General features: G+C 47.2%; 1 protein-coding gene across 2 annotated transcripts in view; it reads left to right on the top strand.

The window, feature by feature from the left end:
• Positions 1 to 467: 467 nt before the first annotated feature.
• CRACR2A (calcium release activated channel regulator 2A) overlaps positions 468 to 23,118 on the top strand; it is a 127,175-nt gene continuing 104,524 nt past the window's right edge. The window contains exons 1-4 of one of the 2 annotated variants that reach the window (XM_081124309.1): positions 468 to 589; positions 18,207 to 18,361; positions 18,678 to 18,749; positions 20,002 to 20,052. The gene's annotated coding sequence lies outside the window, so the exon portion shown is untranslated. The remainder of the gene's footprint in view (positions 590 to 18,206; positions 18,362 to 18,677; positions 18,750 to 20,001; positions 20,053 to 23,118) is intronic. The other variant, XM_081124308.1, reaches the window with a different exon arrangement.

Genomic DNA, 23,118 nt, shown 5'->3' with positions numbered 1-23,118 from the left:
AACATATTCATTGGATGCTTTTCTGTTATACAAGCATTCATGCCCACAAAAGAACATACAGAAGCGACAGGAAAGTATAAGGACAAAATCCCCAGAGAACAGCTGCAGAGGACTGGAGGTTGCAGGTTTTCAGGGATGCATACCCATACCTCTCTCCAGCGGGCCGCAAGGTTCTGGACTGATTGACCTCCTCTAAACAAATGCCAGGCGCTGCAACCTGTTAACCTTCTGGAATCAGTGCCAGGGGCTTTAGGGGGACTGGGGAACAGAGGGGCCCCACTAGTCAGGCCTACCAAGTCAGCCGCAGCCCCGCCCTCGCCACCGGGCGCCCTGGCCGGCTGAGATCTCCTCCCTCTCTGCCCGGACCCCGCGGCGCGCCGAGCGTGCAGATTCTGGAGGGCGCCCAGGGGGTGGCGGCGGCAGCGCGGACTACCGGCCCCGCCTCCGCTCTGCGCCGCGGGGGGCTCGTCCAGCCCGCGGGGCTCCAGGAGGACAGAGTCGCCCGAGCAGCCCGCGGGGCAGGCGGCTACCTGACGGCTGTGAGCCCAGCGGGGCGGCGGCAGTTGGAAGGGAAGGCGGCCACTCCGAGGTACGGGGGAGGAAGGGGACGGGTGGGCGTTTTCCCAGCCGGCTCCGGCCCGCGCACGCCGGGAGGACGGCACCTCTGCCCGCTTCCCCGCGGCAGCCCAGTGAGCATATGTGTGCGCAGCACATGGGGTTCCCGGGAGGGCCGGCTGGAGACTGTGCGCTGGGGGGGAGCAGCTGAGCGCCCCGACCGTGCCCTGCCTGGCCTTGCTCCCTTGCCTTAGATAACTCTGCCACTCAGAACCCCGAGGGGGACTGGAGGTGCGCCTGGGAGCAGTGGGGCTGAGATCCGGAAAGGACCTCAGGGGCCTTTGGCCACATCCAGCCTCTTCATTTTACAGAGTGAAGTGACTGCCCCAGGGCCACAGTTCTAGAAACCAGAACTTCTCACTTGCAGGTCAGTGCTGCTAGGAACTCTTGCCGCCTGGGCCTAGACTACCTCACAGCTGTTGCCACTTGCAGAAACAAAGGACTGGGAGAGACAAAGTCAGAAAGTCAGAAAGAAACAAAAAGAGAGCTTCCCAGAGCAAAGAAAGAAGGTCAGGAAATGGGCTGCTGCTGGGGCTGCACTTCCTCCCTGGCCCCATTGGTGCTGTGGTCTGGCCTGTGTGACTCAGCTGCCTTGCTGACTCTGGCCCAGGTGTGTGTGAGTGTGTATGTGTGTGTGCATGTGTGTGCAGGAGTGTATGTGTCTGTGTATGTATGCACGGGGAAGCGGTGAATCTATCTGAGCATTTGGGAAAGCCCTCTAAATCTGTATACCTGTCCGCTTACAATGAACTTGTTGGGAACCTGCCCAGTGTTTGGCCCTTGGAAGGATACCAGGAATCCTAAATGAATTAGCTTTGTGTTACTCTAGAGGGCAGAAAGGGCCCATGCAGGAGTCCCTAGGGGAGATCAGAGTTCAAGAGGGAGAACCTGACAACCTGACTCATGAGGTAGTGAGTTCCCTGTCTCTGGAAGAAACCAGACCATACCAGAGAATTTTCTTCTCAAGGATATGGGCATAGGGATATGAAACTAGGACAGCTTACTCCACATAGAATCAGGATTTTAGTTTGAGGGTCCAGGGTTCATGCCCCTTTTTTAGGTAAAATCACCATGCATGACCTCATTGGGTGATGTTTGCCTGTAAGAGCTACTCTGCATATTTTTGAATGAAAATTGGGAGGCTTCACAGATGACCTCTGAGGTCCTTTCACCTCTCAGTACTCTACTGTAAGAGTGATGAATGCCATGAGTCTCGGGGACTTTGGAGGAGGGGTTCCACTTCTGGAAGGAGTGGATCAGGATGGCATTCTGGAGGTGGCACTTAGGCTGTGCCTTGAGGAGGAGGCTGGGTCTGGGCATTTCTGGGGCAGGGATGCCTGAGCAGTCATGGAGGTGGGATGTGTCTGGGGACAAGGGAAAATGTAGTGGAGATGTGGTGAGGAATGTAGGTTGGGATCAGATGGCTGGAATTTTTGGAATTGTGTTGAGGAATGGTGGAAGCCTGTAGCATTAGGCTAGGGAACTTGAACTTCATTGTTAAGCCTGGGGGTGTTTTGATGGGAAGGGGAATGGTGCTATTGGGGCTGGGTTCAGAAGAACTTCACGTTTGGCAGCAATATTTGAGATGCACTAACAGTGAAGGGAGCGGTAGGGGGAGAACCTGGGAAGGAGAAGATTGCAGTGACCATGTGCAGCTGAATAGGACTGTTGGGAATGGAGCGGAAGGGGCATGACCAGAGACATTGCTAAAAGGGATGTGTGTGTCGGGGAGAAATAGGCCAGGGCCCATGGTAGCACCTTATCACACATGATCTTATTTAATCCTCCAACAACTTTATGAGGAGTTTATTATCTCTACGAATTTTGTAGAGGAAGAGAATGAGACTCAGAGGTTAAACAACTTGTCCAAGGTCACGCAGTGAATAAGTGGCGGGGCAGGGATTTGAACCCAGAGACAGATGAAATAGATCCAATCTGGTAGCTGAATAAATGTCAGAGGCCAGAGCAGAGGAGGAGACCATGATGATGATTTGGGTTCCAGTATTGGGCAGGGAACGCCAGGAGGTGGGTCAGGTTTGGTGACTGATTGCAGGTGTGGGAGCCTGTGATGTTACCGTGCATGGGGACAAGGGCTGCAGTGGCCATTGGTTTTGAACCCCCTGGCCCTAGGCTCCTTGCCGTGAATTTGCTGAAGGTGCTCTTCGAGCCTCTAGGCTGCTGGAATGGATGCTGGAAGGTGCTGGGAGAAGTTGTGCCAAGGGAGATTGGTGGGGATCCCCTGGGATCTGGCAAGTCAGTCACTGAATTCACATCATTCCCTTGCTTTTCTCCCACCCAGAAAAATTGCCTGTTCTATCTCAGTGCACAGGGGACTCAGGTATTTGCCCTGACTCGTTGGGCTAGAGTTAGTTCAGGTTATCATGTTTCCCCAGGCTTGGTTCCTCCTATATTTGACTTCTAAAAAGGGCTAGCCAGGTCCTAAAGATGTGGTTACAGACTATTGTGGAACAGTTTCAGGAGCCTAAGAATAGGCCCGGGCCTCTTACAATGTCATAGCATCTGGTGATCTAGGGACAAGTATGCCCTATTTTGCAGATGGGGAAACTGAGCTTCAGAAAATCATGGTCCTTGACAAGTAGTTAGTGAGTGGCAGAGGGGAACAGACCTTTGGGCTCCTGACTCTCAGGTTTTGCTCTCAACACCGCCACTTGGGGAGGCAGTTGTTTGGAGAGCAGCCTCCAGCCTCCCCCATAAAATAGCCCTTGGGACTGTTTTTAGAGATAGGTTCCAGCATTCGATGGACCATTGCAAGCTGTTATTCTCTTTTGTCCCCTTAAACAACACAAACTCACGCACATATACAAAATACCACATTATTTCCACTCATCTGTCTAGTGGGCAGGCAATTTCTTTGACATCTCAAGTTGTTTCCTTCCTCTAAGAGAAATTTGGTAAGGCATAGTTTAGTTAGAGAGCCAGAAAGTGTCCTATCCAAGTGTGCAGGGCAGTGCACGAAAGATACCTGTGTGCACCTGGCACCCTAGGGCACTGATGGAGCCCAAGAAAGGAGAGGATGGCTGTGCGAGAAGAGGAAGGAGAGGGAGAGGCAAAGTAAAGAGAAAAAGGAAAATTCAAGTTTATGGCACAGACTCCTCAGTGCTCATGGGCAGAACTTCCCTGGGGACATACACTGTGGGAACCTGGCTCCCCAATACTCAGAGAGGCAGCACAAAGCAGGGAGAGAAAAAAACACACAAGAGCTAGTCAGCCTTAGGATTTATTGTGCAACCGTTCACTTTTGAGAGTGAAGAGAGAGTATTAATAATGATGCTGGGACAACAGGCTTAAGCCAGGATGTCCTGGGCACACTGCTCATCCTCAGGACAACCAGTATACATTAAGTACCAGACATGTGTTTGCTTATTTAAGCCTCACTACAACCCAACTGAGTAGGCACTGCTATTATTCCCATGTTATAGAAAAATTAATAGAGGAACAGAGAGGCAAATATCATGCCCATTGACCATGCAGCCGGTAAATGGAAGAAGCAGGATTTGAACCCAGGCGGTTTGGCTCTGCCAGTCCATGCCTCCAGCATCACTCTATGCTAGCCCTCCACTCAACTGCCCTCTTCTAGGACTCAGCAGTGACCTTTTGGGTCTTTGTTTCCCACTGGAAGCTGCTCTCAATGGCCAATTTAGTATGATTTATCTGCATAAAAAATGAATTTGTGGTTGCGGCCGAGGTGCTGGGATGGGGTAGGGAGAAGCGCTCTGTAGGTTTTGTCGTCTACACACTGCTCCTTGTTTAAACCAGCCTTGGCCACATGTCTAATTCATTCTCACCTTGTACCCACTCGGCCCTTTCAGACTAAGTCACTGAGCACGGATGGACTGGGTTGAACATAGAAAAACCCTCATGAAGGCCATTGTTGGGAATGGGTTCCTGGAGGCCCTAATCTGCCTGGGGTAACTCGACAAATTTGATGGACAAATTTGCATGTAGGGTCTAGACCCCCTAGCTTGAGGAATATGGAATTTTCTTTTGTAACAGATTTTTCCGGAGACAGTGCATTCCCTCCTTCAGTTTGCTTTGGCTCTCAGCCCTGGCTTTCTCTGAATGTCAGCAGGGCTCTTTCTTGCCCAGCCTGCTTGTTGACACATCCGGGATGGGCTGGTCAAGGGAGGCATGTACAGGGGCAGAGCCTGACCCTAGGTGATGCTCCAGGCCTTTCTAGGAGATGCAGGGAGGTGGGGGCAGACAACTTCACACATGATTCAGAGTCCAAGGGCCTCTGTCCCCACTGAACCTGAGCTGAAGACCCCTTATTCACACAATAGAGATGCCCTACCCAGGGCTGGAAAAATGTGTAGCTGGGCCCAAGAACTCGTGGAAGGGTGGGAATTGTGCCTGGTGTAAGAGAGCTCTGGCGGCGTGGTTAGATTGGCTCAGCACCCAGCCCTCTGCTCTCAGCTCCACTGGGTCTGTGCAGTTCTGTGCCCTGTTGGGCTTAGGAAAAGTGAAAAGGGTGAGACTTAGCACACATGCTGTGGGTGTGCCAAGACCTGATGGGACCAGCTCAGTGACCTCCCTGGGCTGCATTTGCATTTCTGAACAGGCAGCTTCCTAATTCCCTTTTAAACTCACAGTAGCACAGGGAAGTAAGAAGGTGGCTACAATGGCTCAATTACCAGTGCAGACAAGAGGAATATCTCCTATTATCTGGGTGATTGGTTTATTTTCACTTTATTTACTTTAGCGATTGCTCAGTATTGAGCACCAGGACTTGCAGCTGGTCTGAGTTCTCCTGGTAAAGGCTCGCTGCTTTGCCACACTGAATCCACGTCAGCGCATACCCTCACCGCTGGTGTGGAAGGTCGGCTTGGTGCTGACGTGGGGAGGGAGACCAGCTTCCTGCAGCCCCACCCTGATGACACACGGAGCTTCAGGGACTCTCTTCCCATGGCACCTCTAGGCTGGATGCACATAGTGTACCAGGCACGGCTGAGAGCTTGGCATAAACAAACTCAATCCTTCTTACGGCCTGTGGGACAGGTACTATTACCAACATTCTCCCCACTCTATAGATGAGGTTTCTCGGGATAGAGCGACTTACTGAAGGTCAACCAGTTATTAAGAGGCTGAGTTGGAATTTGAACTCAGGCAGCCTGGCCCCAGGGCCATGTCCTCAACCATCCCTCAGCCTGCCCCTCCGAATGCTGAGGTTCTGTAACCGGTCATGTGTTCTCAGGATTCACCCTGTAAATCCGAGTTTCTTCCCCCTTCAGTGAAATGGGAATAATTACCTGCCATTTCATCTCAGGTGAGCACCTGGGTGTGAAAAGGCGCCATGGTGAAGGCTCACCTGGCCTTGTCAGTTGTGGTGGCTTTATATGTTGAGAGTTTGTTCCTGAGTTCTGGAGTCTGGAGTCCAACTTCCCCTTGTTGGTCCCTGTCCGCGTGCCAGAATTCCTCAGACGGCCAGGACAGAATCTCTTACCTGATTAGCAGTGATGCCCATCGGGCCAGCTCAGGGTCCCAGGGGATCTGGTTAAGAAGAGAGGGTGTAGTCCCTTCAGCCACCATTTACAGGCCCCTTGGAGGGAGGATCTAAAAAGATAACCAATGCCGTTAGAGTTCATTGACTAGCAGAGTCAAGGGTATTTCTTGTGGCTTCACAGAGGAGGTGGGGTTTGAGCTGGACCTAGAGGAATGGGCAGACTCTGGACAGCCATTGGGCAGAATGGGAGCATTGAAAGCAGGGTCTATGACACAGCATGGAGCATGTGCGCAAAGCGTGTTGGTGGATGGCAAGAGGGTCCTCCTGCTTGGAGGGTCCCCTGGGGGTCTGTGTCACCAGCTCACTCTGTCCAGCTTCTAGGGGCTTTCAATGACTGGGAAGTGGGGGAACGATCAGCTTGGAAATGCTGTGTGGTCAGGCCCAGGCCGTGAGCATTCACAGCCACTGTTCCCTGAGGCACAAGGACAGCCCTTTACACCCTTCACATGGAGGTCTCAAGTTGGCATGCCCTTCTGGGGACACGAATGAGGTCAGAGAGGTCATGGAAAGGGGGTTAGAGATGCTGGCTGGAGGGACTACGCCTGTCTTCAGCCAGGGGTTGCTTTTCTGTGCAGAAGAAGAAGTAGTCTGTCAAAGCCACTGTCTCTGTAGCCTGTGCGGCAGTGCAAGGTAGCAGCTTTCCTCCCGAGGGCAAGGATTTTCTGAACAAGGCAGCAGCCCCGTCCCCAGATAGGAACACGGAGTGGGAGGGGAAGGGGTCCTTGGAAGTTTCATTCTCTTTCATCTGATTTATGGTCAGAAATTACAATCGGGAAGTACCATCAGGCAAGACAAATTGTTCTGCATAAGAACCTTAAGATCTTTCTCTGGTGTCCTGGTCTGTGGTAGCTTTTGGTTTTCTGGTCTTCCTGGAGCTTGTATGAGATGGACATCTGGATAAGCATCAGCTCCGTGCAAGGAGATCTTGACTCATGGCCTTCGGGGTCTGGGTGTCTGGGTGCCCCGACCCTGCCTTCCCTAGGGAATCCCGCAGATAGAAGGCGATTCCAACTCTCCTTCACACTGTTTTTGTTTTAGTGTCTAAAGTGGCCTGAGAATTGGGTTTTAAGATATTGTTTTTTTGTTTTTTTTTGTAACTTAGTCTTTCTTTTATTGGAGTAAAATATACATCACATAAAATTTACAATTTTAACCATTTCTAAGTGTAAAGTTCAGTGGTATTAAGAACACTCACAGTGTGGTGCAGCCACCACCACCATCTCCAGAGCTTGTTTTATCTTCCCATCTAATTGGTATTAACCCTGGCTCCAAAGAGTGCCACAGTCTCACTCTGTCTCAGCGTCCCTGGGCACAGTGGCCTCACCATCGGAGGCCCTCTCTACTTGGGCCATCTTTCTGCTTCTATTTCTTGTTACTTTCTAGTTTTTTAATTCTCTGCTTCAGCCAAAGGAGCTTTTGTGAGTCTCCCCTCCTTCGGGCTGGGTTCTGTGCTAAGCACTTAATATAGCACTTTGTACATTTCTCCCAATGGTCCTATAAGGTGGTTATTATCATCCACCTTTTCCTGATGAAGAAGCAGCATCAGAAATGTAACATACCCAAGGCCTTAGCAGTTTCAGAGCCCAGATTGGATCCTGGACTCTCTGATCCTTCTTCCTTCATCTGGAACGGAATGTCATTGTATGAATCAAACACAGCCAGTCTGCCTCACACATTTGTGTGTACTCTAAGAGGTTTCTAGAATCTGCATGAATTTGGGTATCTACTATATGAACTCTCTTCCATTAAGACTCTTAATTGGAGTCTTTAGCCAAAAAGAATTTGCTTGAAAACAGCTTAATTACATGCCATAGATAAACAGCTAATGGAACTTACCAAACCACTAAATTAAGCTTTTCAACTAATTACACATGTATTACAGAAATTCGAGTTTAGCCTTGACCCTGGGCTCTACACAGGCAGAGAGATGTGGAATCTTCTCTGGCCTGCAGGGGCTTGGTCACAGTGTCAGTTCTTGTTCTTGATCATGATCGCTTGTGCTTTTCTGTCCCTCCTGGAGTCTTGCTGGAGCTTGACTCTGCTCAGGGCAAGGCAGGTTACTCCTAGGGTATGATTGTCCTGGCTGCAAATATGGCTAAGAGCATTTCCTATTTCTTGAGCAGGCATTCTTCCTGGCATTTTTATCTTCTGCTGTGTATCTCTCTGGCACATTTCCTGTTGCTTGTCCTTACCCTCTCTATAGACTGCACTAGCCCTGCTGTGTTGCCCTGTGCGCAGATTTTGGGGGTTGTCTTTGTTTGGGGCTTGGGGTTCCAGCTTCAGTAGATGTGGCTTAACTCTGGGAATGAAGTCAGCACCCAGCAGACTTTCACATGGACCCATGCATAATAAGATAATTTATTGAGTCCCACCATATGTCACACACTGTTTCTCATTAAGACTTAATATCTCCAATTTATAGACAAGGAAACTGAGGCTCAGGGAGGTTATAAAGTTTTCTGAGTTCACACACCTAGTTCTGGTATAGACACCTACATCACAGACACCTCATCCATGCCATTGATCCCTCTGCACCAGACTGGCTCCCTATGAAGGGCTGACCTTTTGGGTTGTGAGGTCTGCTGGATAACAGAGCTCTCTTAACACACCTGTGAAATGGGAGCAGGATCCCCTGACTCCAGATTGGGTGAGCTGCCCCAGGCATGGGCCAGTCAGAAATATAGGGGTGGACCAACCATAATTTAAACAAAGTCTGCCATAGAACTTCTTTTTAAGGAATGCAGTTTTAATGTAATTGAACCACAGCTTGAATTAGAAACAGAGACACAAAAAGGAACTGCTAAGTGAAATGAATGTTAATGAAAAAAAAAATTACTAGACCTTCATTATGTAATCACACATTGCAAACAAAAAAATTTTTTAACATGCAAGCCCCATTTACTGGAGTTAGAAATAGAATAAAAAGCTCTAATTTGTACTGAATAATAATCATATTATATCACATAGCACACCTGAATTTTTTGATACTTTAAGGGTAAATCAATGTGGTTTTACTGAATGCTAATACCAAAAAACAAAAACTTCAAAAAAACAAAATGGATCAACAGATACTTATTGAGCACCTACTGTGTGCAGTGCATTGTTTTGGGAGAAGGAACAAAGGCTATAATACTTCCTTTGACACATATGTGACTAGTGGCAAGCGAGAGGGACAGATGATATGTGCTCTGTAAGGAAACGGGTTATGGTTAAGGCTTAAGCAGTTAGGTAAGAACTGAGCTGGGCCTTCCAGGATGGCAGAATTCACCAGATAGGTGGTAACAGGAAGTCTTGGGAAGAATGTTCCATGAGGGTCCTTAAGTTCACTTTATTTTACTTTGTTATTATTTTTTAAAATATATCTTTATTGATTTCAGAGAGAGGAAAGGAGAGGGAGAGAGAGATAGAAACATCAGTGATGAGAGAATCGTCATTGATCAGCTGCCTCCTGCACGTCCCTGACTGGGGATCGAGCCCACAACCCGGGCATGTGCCCTGACAGGGAATCAAACCTCAATCCCCTGGATCCTAGGTCGATGCTCAACTGTTGAGCCATGCCCGGCTGGGCCTTAAGTTCATTTATTAGACCATGCTTGAGGACCAGTCTACATGGAAATTAAACCAGTGAAGTTCTACCCAGGCCATAAGTCATGCCTCTACCCTAGCAACATTTCTGAGGGTTACCTCCTCCCATGCTGGCCTTCACCAACTCAGTTTACCATGTAAGAGATGTGAGGAGCCAGGATGCGATTCTGGCCTCTGATTCTCCTCTTCCATGTAGACAGGGATATCCTGTAGAATCAAACACATCTCGCCCTGCCTGGGCACGTGAGTGTCTACTCTGAGAAGTTTCTAGGATCTGTTTGAACATGTGTTATATGGACCATGCTGCATTAGGATGGAGAAGGCATTTAGAACCCTGTGGAAGGTGCTGTGGGGCTGTGGAGTGGAAGCTGGCATGGCCTCCCTCAGAGACTCGCCCTCTTCATACAAAGCTGTCCACCAGGAAAGCCAACCAAAACAGACCAAGGGGAGAAGCCCAGGCGATAACTCTGAACAATAAGCTCACTATTCTTTCACGTTTGCTACCGGATTTCCTTTCAGTCCTGGTTATAGGGCCCAAGGCAGCTTTTCACAGTTTACCATGTCTGAGGCCTGGTAATGGTGGTTAGTCCCATCCTCTCTAGCCCGCCTGCCTGGGTTCCTGACTTGTTAACAATCTGTGCCGCAGTCCTATGCTGTCTGTAGCCTGCCAGAGCTCCCAGAGGCACTTTAGAAAGAGGTGTCTACTAGCACAGTGACAGTGACAGCTGACTGTCTTGCCCTCACCCAGATAACACACGTGTCCACTCCACTGCTGATGGAGGGTAGCCTGTTAACTCCAGGCTGACTGGGTCTAATGAGTGCTCCTGAGCATGTTTTCTTGTTCTGGGCTAAGTCACAGCTGAGTGACTAAGTTGTGCCTAAGTCCTCCTTCCATGCCCCATCTGAATGATGCCAACTTGATGGAAGTCCTGTACGGGCCTCTTAGGATGCATTTCTTCTAGGACCTCTCACAGGAGAGTCGGCCAGAAAGCTCAGGCAGAGCAGTTGTGCTCGGCAGCAGACTCTGGCAGGAAGAGCTTCTCCACTTGCTCACTGTGGGCCTCAGTTGCCCCGGGAGTAAAATAGCTGCCCTTCACATCTCTTAGGCATGTCATACTGGTAGAATGAAACACTGACAACGTGAAAGTACTTTATAAAGATAAAGCATTTTGAATGGGGCTGCTTATATTTTTTGCAGCCAAGTAGTTTCCATCTATTCATTGGGTTGGGCTAAATTAACCATTTGCTTCATAGGTCATTATAGTAGGTCCATGGGGTGTCAGCTCAGGCCTTAGTGCCCTTCACCAATGGATGAGCTGCACAGTCCAGTTAGGGAATTGAGGCTCAGCCAGCATCCCCTAGTCCAGAGCTCTCTGGCCTGGCAAGCAAGACTCTTGGGCAGAAGTGGGGAAAATCTGGGCTACATGGGGCCTGGGGAGCCAGGCTCTGCTTCCATCCAAAATAGCATGAGGATGCCCCACAAGTATAGTGGGAATCTGAGGCTTTATTGTCATTAAGAAACAGTCCATGGTGTGTCCTGATATCCAGAGCTTCTGCCCTTCTTTTGCAAATATTTGCCCAGGGGTGTGGAGAGTGGAGATAACTGCAAATAACAAAGTTGGAGGGTGATGTGTCAGTGAGTGCAGAAGGGTGTGGCCAGACATCTGTCAGCTTGACTTGGTATAGATTCAAGTCAAATCTAATTCACCTAGTACCTCCCTGAGCTACCACATGGGACTATTATTATCATCCTTAACTAGAGGTGAGGAACTTAGAAGCTAAGTAACTTGCTCAAGGACACAAAGCTAGTACATGTAGAATCTGAATTCAAATGCAGGTGCTTGGACTGCAGAGCCCATGGACTGCACAGTTGACCCCTGAACAACACAGGTTGAAGCTGTGCGAGTCCACGTATTCGCCGATTTTTTAAACTAACTGTGCACTTACTCCCATTATTGAAGGGTCAGCTCCTCTGGGAATTTGCACATGCATGGATTTTCAACTGTGTGGGAGGCGGGCTCCTCTAACTCCCATGCCGCTCAGGGGCCAACTGTAGTACCTGGTGATGATCCTTCTCATTGCAGACTCTTTGTGCAGTTTGCACAGTAGTCTCAGACTCTGCTTTTAAATTTTACGACAGTGCAGTGAGGTATTATGCTGAGTGTTGTGCATCTTAAATTAAATTATAACTGAAAACAATAAACTATAAAATGCTCTACAAATACATATGATCTAATTATTGCCTTCAATTTACAGGTGAGGAAAACACAAATAACAAATGTCAGAGTAAGGATGTGAGCCCAGGTCTTAGAACTCCAGGACTAGTGCTATTTGTTTCCTTGACCATTAAGGAGAGATTGGTTCTGGGTTGATCTGTCCCCCTGCCTCCTTACCCACCAAATTGTTGCCAAACGAAAATTAGGCAGAGAACTTAAAGGAGAATAAACTAACTTTTCTTATCAGCTTTATATTGCTTAGACTTCTTTGTCCTTAATGAAACAAAGGATTAAGGATGGATCTGGGGAGGGTGTCTGAGCACGAGTCCTGGGGTACAGAAGCTACGGCTGAGGCATCATTTGCCTGCTGCTGTCTCTTAGTTGGGGGAGAATCTTGGGGAGGAGGTTGGGCAGGATTGGCCACTTTGAACCTGTGGATGGGCCAACATGTATTTTGTGACCTCATAAAGCTGAGAACACAAATTATTTTAAAATTGCGAGTTAAACTGGAATCCAGGGTATAGCCCTGGGACTTGCGTATACACATACACTGTTTTTTGAATAAAGAAATCATAAATGTTGTTTGAAAGATCCTAGGCTTGATACTGAAAAGACGAAAAGAAAACAACCCCTAAATGTCAGTTCTGTAGTAGATTCACACAATATGAAAAGGTGCCAGAATTTTATCTCCTACCTGAAAGCAAGTAATTCTTTGTTGCTAACAATATGTTATTTGCTTGGTTAGTCATTAATGTTTGAAGATAAGGAATTAACGTTTTTTTTACACTTAGGTGCTGAGCTAAATTGAGAGCATTATACGTGTTTGCTCCTGTATTGCCCACAAAACCCTTGCATAAGTGGCACTATTACATGAATTTTTAAGATGAGTATATCAAGATTCTGAGAGGCCCTGGTCCAGTCGCTAAGTTGGTTAGAGCATCATCCTGATACACCAAGGTTTTGGGTTCGTTCTCCGGTCAGGGCACATGTAAGAGTCAACTAAGAAAAACATAAATAAGTGAACAATAAATGAATCTCTCTCCCTCTCTTCCTTGCTCTCTGAGAATCAATTAAAAAAAAGATTCTGAGAGATTAAGTAACTTGATTCAAGTATCCCAGACTGTAAGAAACCACAGCAAGATATGAATATGAATAGGTCTGTCTCCAAACCTATGTTATTTCCTCAGCAACAGGCTGAGAAAATCCATTTTCATTTCCTTTATTCTCCATTCTTTCGTTAATCTCAGATCTTCCACCTAGATTCTCTTTCCTTCTGTCTGAAATACATCTTTTTAAAAATGTCCTTTGATGAGGGTCTGCTTGTGGCAGACTCCCCCAGTTTTGTTTATCGGATAAATGTCTTCATTTCCCTTATTTTTAAACCATATTTTCTTCAGAATTCCCAGATGACAATCAACATTTTTTTAGCATGTTGAAGGTCTTCTGCCACTATCTTCTGGCTTGTAATCATTTAAAGGTAACTTGTCTTTTCCCTCTGGCTGAGTTTGAGGTACTCTCTTTGTCTTTGGCGTTCTGCAGCTTCACTGAGATATAACTGGGACTCATTGGCATTCTTGTATGTGTGTATTGGTATGTTTCCTTACTTATGGAAGATTTTTAGCCATTATCTATTCAACACTCTCATTTTTCCTTTGGGACTCCAATTAGACATGTTAACCACTATTTTTCATGTCTCATAAGCTCTTTCATATTTTTCGGAGTCTTTATCTTTCTGTGCTGTGTTTTGGCTAATTGATTTTAATGTAGCTTCCAGCTCACTGCTTCTTTCTCAGACTGTATCTAACATGCTGGGAAGTCTGTCCATAGTTTGTCATTTTAGTTATTTAATTTTTATTTCTAAAAATTCTCTTTGGTTCATTTAAAAAAAAAAATTCTTGGTTATTTATGATATTTTTTTGTTCCGTGCACCTATTTGCAAGCTTGTCTTTAACTTCTAATTAATATTACATTATAGTCATTATCATAGTCAGACCTGGACATTCCAAAAAAGTCCCTGGCCAGTGAATTCCTTCCCTTTTTTGCCAGCTTTTAGAAACATAGTTTTTTTGTGTGTTTTTTAAAATACACTTTTATTGATTTCAGAGAGAGGAAGGGATATAGTTTTAAAATATTTTATTCAAGATTTTTATTTGTTTTCAATGGGAGGGTCAATCTAAGGCCTACCGTATTGCTGGAAATAAAAGTCTAGCCTATTTATTTAAAATTGATAAAATGATGAGAGGGAAAAGTAATCAAATGGAAGTTAGCTTTTGGGACCTGGAATTGCCCACACTGTACTGAAGGCATTTTATGAATGCCCCGAACAGTGTATGAGGTGCCTTAATGAGAAGCCACCTACAGTGTGGCTCACTTACCAGAATGGCAAGACCATGGACTTGATCTACTTGGCACCCTACCCCCAGAAGACATGACACCACAAGTACATGACAAAACCAGAGGACAAGATTTTCTGGGGACTTCCTGTTAGAAGGAATCATTTTATCTCTAGGGGCTTAGAAGCCCCTTAGGAGAGGAATGATTCCTAAGACTTGTTTCCCACTTGGTGGTGTGAACCCTACCAGAGTCACTGGAGCTTAGCCTTATGTCTGCTTGGAATTCTGCTTTAATTCTTCCATCTCAGTAGTCCTCTGGGAGTATTCAGAATAGATGTAGAGGGACCACAGATCCCAACTGGCCTCAACCTCTCCTCCTCATTTATTGCATCCAGTCTCTCAGTCCTCTTGATCTCACCTTCTAAATAGCTCTAGAATCTGTTCATCTGTACCTACTTATCTGCCACCACCCTGGTCCAGGACACCACCATTTCTTGACTGAACTGTAATAATTTCCTAACTGATCTCAATGTATCTATTCCCTCCCCCTCCCCTTTCCTCCTAAATTCATTCCCCACAGCAGCCAAAGTGATCTTTTAAAAAATGCAAATTAGATCATGTCTGTCCCAAACTTTTAGCTCTTACTTCAGTGATTTCCTGTGACTGCTTGGATAAAGTCCTAGGTCTTCAACCTGGCTCACAGAGCCCTGTTTTTTAACCTTACCCCCAATCATTCCCTGCTATGTTAAAACTGTTCTAGCTCCTTGGTTTCCTTCTATTTCCTGAACATATGAAAGCTCTTTCTCCCTGAGGGCATCTGTAGAACACCCTTCATCCCATTTCCTTTTTTCATTCCTACTCATCTTGTGGGACCCACTGAAATGTACCTTTCTTTCCCTCATCTTCTGTCTGGTTTAGTCCTGGTGCTCTGTGCTCCCTATCGCAAGCATGCTATATGTCTTCATGTCTTTATCAGAGCATTTACCTCAGTAGTGATCCCATAATTATTTTGTAGTTTCTGTTCATCCCCACTACCTGTTAAAAGCTGGTTCATGTACGTCCTGCTCGTCACTATATCCCTGACACAGAGCACAAAGCCTGGCATGTAGTAGATGCTGTTCATTTAGAGGCCAAATCTCCGAATGAGTCTGGCTGCTGCCCCCATCCCTTCACTGGAACTGCTCTTGCTAAGTTCACTCATGACCTCTTCACTGCTAACCTTAGTGTTTCTTCTCAGTCTTCACTTTTGATGCCTCTATGTTTGAAATCGGTGTCAACTCTCCATTTCTTTTTTTAAAAAATATGTCTTTATTGATTTCAGAAAGAGGAAGGGAGAGGGAGAGATAGAAACATCAGTGATGAGAGAATCATTGATTGGCTGCCTCCTGCACGACTCCTGCTGGGAATCGAGCCCATAACCCGCATGTGCCCTGACGGTGAATCGAACCGTGATCTCCTGGATCCTAGATTGATGCTCGACCTCTGAGCCATGCCAGCCAGGCAGCCCTCTCTTTCTTTAAGCATTCTTCAACTTTCTTCTTCCTTTGATTTTGAGATGTCATTCTTTCCTTTATTTTCTTCTCTCTAAGCTCTGTTTCTGAGCCACCCTTGCTATCTTGCTCTGGCTGCCACTTCAAAGCTAGCATCCTGCCTGATTCCAGCCTTCACTCCTTTCCTCCTACACAGACTGAGCAGTCTTAATACTACCGTCTATGGCTTCAACCATCCCATTGATGCTGTTGAACCCCAAACTTATGTATCTAGTGCTGACCCGACCCCTGAGCACCAGATGCCCTTTCTCCTTCCGTTCTGAACATTTTCATCTCGATGTCCCACAGACATCTCAGCCTTCACATTTCCCAAATGGAGCCAAGTGTCTTTCCTGCCAATCTTGTTCATCTTCCAGCGTCGCCAGTCTGGCTGAATAGTTTCACCAGTGACCTCACCTCTGAAGCTAGAAGCCCTGGAGTCATCCTGGATACCTCTGCCAGCGCTGTGTGCGATGTCCAACTGTTATCTCATGCTGTCTCTCGAACCTGTGCCCATTCCTCCTTCCTCTGTGCTGCCACAACCTTAGTGCAGCCCCCGCTGTTGCTGGTCTGACCCATCGCCTCACCTCTTACCTGGGCTCCCTCGTTCCGGCCTCTCCCCCCTCAAGCCCATTCATAACATTGACACCTGAGATCTCATCCCAAGAAAAAAGCTTAATCCTGCCACTTCCTGCATCACTTCCACCTTTCTCCCTAGTGCCTGTACACGAAGCCCATCCTCCTTAGATGATATGTAAGGTTCTGCACATCTCCCCAGTTTCCTCTTCTGCCCACCGTTTATATTCCTCTGAATGTGCTTGTCCTTCTCATTACGTGCGTATAGTGCAGAGCAGGGGGTTTCAAAGGTAAGCGGGCATCAGACTCACGTGCAAGCCTTGTTAGAACACAAAATGCTGGACCTCACCCCCAGAAGCTCTGATTTAGTAAGTCAGAAATGGGGCCCAAGATCTGAATTTGTAACAGGTTCCCAGGGGTGGCTGGTTCTGGCGACTAATATGAGAACCACCAGCATGGGCTGGTAGCGAGTGTGAGCCCACGAACATTACTCACTTCCTGTCTCACTGCACCTCTCCGTGCCCCAGTTTACTTTTCCATAAGAAGGGCTAATAATATGAGGTGCCTCATGGGCTTGGGGGAGGATTCGACGAGTTAATACTCAAAAAGCACTAAAAACAGTGCCTGCTTCATCGTAAGGGTTCAGGGCATAGCTCGTCATTAAATATATCTTTATTCATATCCTTGGTGATGAGTGTCTGCCGCCTTCACTCTTTTCTGCTCACAATCTTCTATTTTCTTTTAAGAAGTTTCTTTTCCGAGGTGCTTTTGAAAACCCTCCCCCTCGCCCCTTCATCCTGCCACCCTGGCTCCTCCTCGGCCTCTCCTCTTGCTCACACCCCAGTGTGCACATCCTACCGAGCGTCCGCCACATGGCGCTCACCTCCTGCCGGAGTGGTCTCACCCGTTGCGCACTCTTCAAGGCTGTGACTGTTCCATCACAGGGACTCGAAAATGTTCATTAAATAACTGAATGGGCTTATGTTGTAGAACTGAATACTATTGAAAATATGGTAAAACGTGCCCAGTCTGGGCAAAGGACTGAATGCTAAGAAAAGGTGGAGCGAAGAGAATGACATGGAAGTTCGGGAATGTTGTAGTCAGTGTAGTGGGATTATGCTTCAGGAACGTGAGCCTGTCTTCCCAGAACACCTGAGTGCACATCACTTAGGACAGTCCTACAGGCAGCAAAACCCCCAACGCAGTGGACATAAGCATCGAGGATATTCATTACTGTTATAACAGGATGCTGGAGGAAGGGTGGCACCAGAGTTTAATGCAGTGGGTCAGTGATGGCATCAGGGACCCAGGTTCCTTTTTCTTTCTTTGCTTTTCCCTCCTGCTTCCCACTCACTGTCACAGTGTAGCTGCAGGTCACAGTGTAGCTGCAGAAGGTCACAGTGTGGCTGAACAAGGAGAGGTTTCTGCATCTTCCTTTCTAAGAGCCAGGAAAATATTTCCAGGATCCTTCCCCAAGGAGGCCCCTCTTCATGTCTCCATGACTAATGGTGTGTCAGAAACCTACCTCTAGCCTACCCCCTGGCAAAGGGCCTGCATTTGCTTTGTCTGATGAGGCTCCTGAGCTGGGCATACAGTGGCACCATGAATGGTGAACACAATTGGAGTTCTGTTTGAAAGGAGGAAGTCATGTTGTAGAGGTGAGCAACAGTGTCGGCCATGAAAACCTGACCCAGAACCTGGATACAAGTTTATTTGAGAAGTCACAGGATGCAAATTAAATGATTGTAAGAGTCTTTTCTACCCTGAGAATCTAAAATGAATTACTTGAAGTCAAAGTCAGGAGACTTTCTTCTGTCTGCTCCACTTGCAGGTCCTGCCCTGACCACAGCTGCCCTTCAGGATACTGGCTCGGAGCCACAGCTGGGCCATCAGGCTGCTTGTCAAAGGTGGGGCTCCAGCGACTTGTGCCGTTTCTCATGAGCCCAGCCTGGGGCTGCACCTGGCACTCAGCACGCCACATCCCAGGTGAGAGCTGCAGGAGGAACCTGGGATTCAGAGGGAGCTTCAGGAGAGTTCAGTTAAGGTGGGCCGCCTCCCCATCCCCAGGTGTGTAACTGGACGCGAAGTTTGCTTATGGAAAGAATTGGAGGCTCCTAGAGGCAGGTATGGGGAGAGCCTCTCCTGCAAGAAGGCTGGGCCAAATAAGCAGATGTTCTGAATGACACAGAAAACAGTATCTCTGTAGGCGTCTCTGGTTTTCTGTAGCCCTCTTAGAAACTGTTAGTCAGCTTATCAAAGTGGACTCGCAAACTACATGGATCTTGTGTTCTCTGCTTGTCAGATTCGTGGAGAGCTGCGGAACAGGCTCTTCATCCCTCCAGGCTCTGGCTGTCTGAACAGAAAAAGAAAGCTGGTAAGAAACATGAGAGGAACTCCCACCCAGGGTAGCAGATAATGATCATGGACAGCAGCGGGTATCCACAGTGGGTAAGAAGTTTGGATCATGCTAGAAGTGGTGGTAATAGCTTCTAGAAGTTGTTCACTAGCCTGACATTCTAAAGTTTGCCCAGTTCTTCCAGACACACAATCAGGAGCACTAAAATGAAACACGTGGAAGACTGAGTCCGGGGCAGTGCAGTGGGGTTTAGTTGCGAGGGACTTCTATGGTATTCGCTGGTTGGGGGGGCGAGTGCAGTATCACTAATTGGGCCATTATATGTGTTGTTACATTTTATGTGTCTGTCTTAAATCTTCAATCAAATTGTCAACTCCCCGAGGCCAGTAATAAAATATTTCATTTCTCTTATATTCTTCACAAGGTCAGTACTCAGTAATTATTACTGGTTGATTTTTCAATGTACACCTAAACAATGAAACTGTCGGTAAAGGGCCTAGAATTTTCATTCATTTGGGCAGAGCTGTCATCACTATCCATTGAGCACCTTCTGAGATGAACAGCGTCAAATACCTTTGCCACTTGAACTGGCCTGAGTATGCTCATTTCCTAGGCCTGTCTAGACAAAATACCACAAACAAGGCGATTGAAAACAACTGAAATGTATTGTCTCACAATTCTGGAGGAAAGAAGTCCAAGTCAAGGTGTTGGCAGGGCCCTTATTCCCTCTAACCTGCGGGGGAATCCTTTCCTGTCTATTCTTAGCTCCTGGTGGTTTGCTGGCAATCTTTAGTGTTTCTTGGCTTGTGGTCACGTAATCCAAGCTCTGCTTCATTGTCACATGGTGTTCTGTCTACCTGTCTCTATCTTTATATGACTACCTTCTTATAAGGACACCAGTCATATGACCTCATCTTAACTAATAACATCTACAATGACCTTATTTCTAAATAAGATCCCATTCTGCCGTACTGGGGCTTAGGACCCCAACTTGCCTTTATTTGGAGATCACAATTCACCCCAGAACACAAAGCGAGCTCATTCACGGGGACAAGACTAGAACATACAAAGGGCTAGGGGTAAATATTAACTTTGTCCCGTGGCGCTGACTGGAAGGGGCAGGAAGAAGAGGCAGCAGGGCCACATGCCCTCTGCTCTCTCGTCACTCTCCGGGTACCTTTATTTGGGCTGGGGCCCAGCTGGACACACCACACTGGTGTCTGTGCTGCAGCGGAGGAATTCCATGCTCCTATTGCTCCTCTTTTCATAGGACAAGTCAGGAAGCGGCCTCAATGCTGGGAACAGATCATTGGGATTCCAGGTAACCTTAACTTTGGAGGAAAGGGGAGGAGCCCCACCTCATCCTGTGGAAAGTTGCCCCCTTTGCCCTAAGAGAGGAAGAGCTAATGGGCCCAACCTGCTCATTGCCAGGTAACTCAAATAGCGTTCTGGATACCAGATACTGAACAACCTGCTTGTCTCCAAGCCTAGTGAAACCTGGACTTCATGCTGCCAACTTTCTGCTTCCCCAGTTTGAGATCCTTTAATGCAAAAATTGTAAACCAGAGGCCCACCGGCCATTTGTAACCTGTACATGTGTTTTGGTTACCGTGGCTGGTGTTCAACATATTTTTATATTACTTTTTGAATAAGCAATATATTTACATAGTTCAAAAAACAAATCATTATAGAAAGATAGCTAGTGAAATCTTATCCTGGCCTCCATCTGCCTGTCCAGCCCCCTCCCCTGCTATCACTTTTATTACTTCCTTACACGTTCTTCTAGAGTTTCTTATTGCAAATACAAGTCAGTACAGACATGCATTTTGCCTCCATCCTTTGCTTTCTTACATAATTATAGTGCACTATACACTTTTTCTAGCTTGCTTTTTTCACTTATCTTGGAGATCTTTCCCTGTCAATATGCCAAGAGCTTCCTCACTCTTTTGTCAGGGGCATGTCAACTCCGTCGTGTAGAGGCACCATCATTTATTTAACCAAAACCCTACTGACGGACGCAGGCTGTTTTCAGTCATTTGCTGTTTATTACCAGTCGTGCTGCAGTGAGTAAAACTGCCATTTTGTACTATAATATAATATCTAGAAATTCTGAAACATCTTTGAATTATCAAAATGGCTGGAAACACTGGGTTCTAAGAACTGTATGTTGACAATCGTTTGGACTGAGTAGCTGCTGTTTCTAAGGGTCCTTAACACTGGGTCCGGCCCGCTCCCCGCTGACTTTCCCCCACCACCTTTCCTCCCTCTGTTTCTTTGAGGCTGAGTGCTGACTGCCCTGGAGCATCTCGATTGTGCTGTTTTTCTTATGGTAGATTCAGAAGGAAGGGAAATCGCTCTTGTACTCATGCTCTTTCAAGTAGAAAATAAAAGCCAAGGAAGCTGTTTTTCTCCAAGAAGAAAAGGGGCAGGCAGATTTCTTTGTGAATGTGATTCTGTTCCTTTTGCATGTGGTGAGTTGGCTCATCGGTGCTGCTCGTCTGGGGCTTGAGTGTGCAGCCTGGCCTGGTACGTCCGTGCCCTTTTCTCATCTCCTAGTAGAACGGAGGAACTCCACTTGCTGGCTGCTTTATTTAGCACATCCAAGGCAGCTTCTTGCAGACCAGCAATAAAAATGAGCAAGACAGTCAAATGTATTATTCTGTTACATGTATTCTCTCACCAGAGCCCCATGAGGATGTCATATTCCTATTCCCATTTCATAGACAAGGAAAGAGTAACAGAGTGAAGTCGCTTGACCAAAATTCATAACTTGTACTTTGCAGAGCTAGTATCTGAAACCAAGAACTTCTGGCTCTGGAACCTGCTGTTTTAGCCAATATATTTTGCTGCCTCCAAACTCTTTTTTTTTTTTTTTTTTTAAGAGTGTGGCTTACAGTTAAACTTCTCACCTTTTCAGTTTGTTGTCAATGGTGGTATGGTGACACGTCAGGACAAAGATGAGAGAACATCTCTGAAATAGGTGGGAGGTGTCAGGACAAAGATGAGAGAACATCTCTGAAATAGGTGGGAGGTGACGTGCTTCAGAGAAGGCATGAGGTGAGAGTGCGCTGTTGTTCCCTCACAGAGGCGCACCCTTTGTGGCCTGTCACACTGCATAGAGTGGAATTGGCTGCAATGCCCCCTTTGCTCTTGCAGTGCCCAGGCGTGTGCAGAGCAAGGCACGGTGCCAGATGGGAGATAAGATGAATGGGCCACACCCTGGTCCAGGAGCTTACTTAGGACATGTCAACAGAAGCTGCAGTGCCACCTGGTGAATGCGGCACTGGAGTGACATGCATGGGACAGGCTGGGTCCTGAATGTGATAAAAGAGATAAATTCACTGTGGGGTAGCAAGGTGGGTGGCTTGTAGTTGTCCTGTGTCTTTGTCTCTGCTGGATGGAGGAAGGAAGTGAGGCCCGGAAGTAGAGGCTGCCCGCTAAGGTGTTGAGCCATCTTTCTAGCCACAGCCCAAGGTGAAGGTGACAACGGCTGCAGCTGTGGAGGCTGTGGACTCTTTGGAGATGAGCTCAGTCAGGGTTGAAAGCTGGGCTGGAGGAAACTGCTTTCCCCTTTCCTGCATCCCTTCTCAGCTTTTCTTATTCCTGGCCCTTGGTTTAATGGCTGAGCTAAGCTGCCTCCCTATGGGGCACTTACCCTGGGAGTCAGAACCCCGCCAGCTGAGGGGGAGTGGGGGAGGACAGGAGGGCACAGTTCACAGGTCACCATGTTCCACCTTTCACATCACACTTCAGCAGAGGGATCTGCAGGCCGGAGCTTCTTGTCTCAGAGAGAGAGGCTCCTTTCCTGGCTTTTTATTTGTTGCCTTTCTTCTTTCTTCTCTCCCAAGTTTGCATGCACAGCATTTGTCATCTCTGTGGTTATCTTAGAACAATAGGGGTTCTGCTTTTTACTTATTCTTTCTCTGAATGTGACACTAACCACAGCAGCCTCCAGGCAAAGGGAGTGGGGCGGGGCCAGTTGCTCTTTGTTCAAATACTATACCGTGGTCTTTAAAAGCAAAGCGCAGCTGATGCTAGTGGTGAAATTATACAAGACAGAGGTGTTGAAACTTGGTCCAAGTGACTGTTGGGGTTCTGTTGCCAGTGCTCCTGTGGATGAGTAATGGAAACTCAGCTTTTTCTGGTTAAATAGGAGATTTCACAGTCCTGATGAAGTACAGACAGCCAGCACTACAGGGCTACAGCCACATGTACTTCTCTGTGCTGGCATCTGTGTGGACCTACAAGAGAAGTATCCCACCCTCTTCCTGCCCTCAGGGAACTTATTGACAAGAAGAAGACAAAACATACAGTTGACCTACCCTCTTGGGCCCATTTCCTCATTCGAGAAATGAGTGAGGTTGGGCTTTACCAGTTTCCTCCCCGG

The sequence above is a fragment of the Miniopterus schreibersii genome (assembly GCF_964146895.1).
Source record: "Miniopterus schreibersii genome assembly, chromosome: 2".
In the NCBI taxonomy this organism is placed as follows: domain Eukaryota; kingdom Metazoa; phylum Chordata; class Mammalia; order Chiroptera; family Miniopteridae; genus Miniopterus; species Miniopterus schreibersii.
Note: the sequence above shows the minus strand (reverse complement) of the source record. Positions and strands in the feature narration are given on the sequence as shown.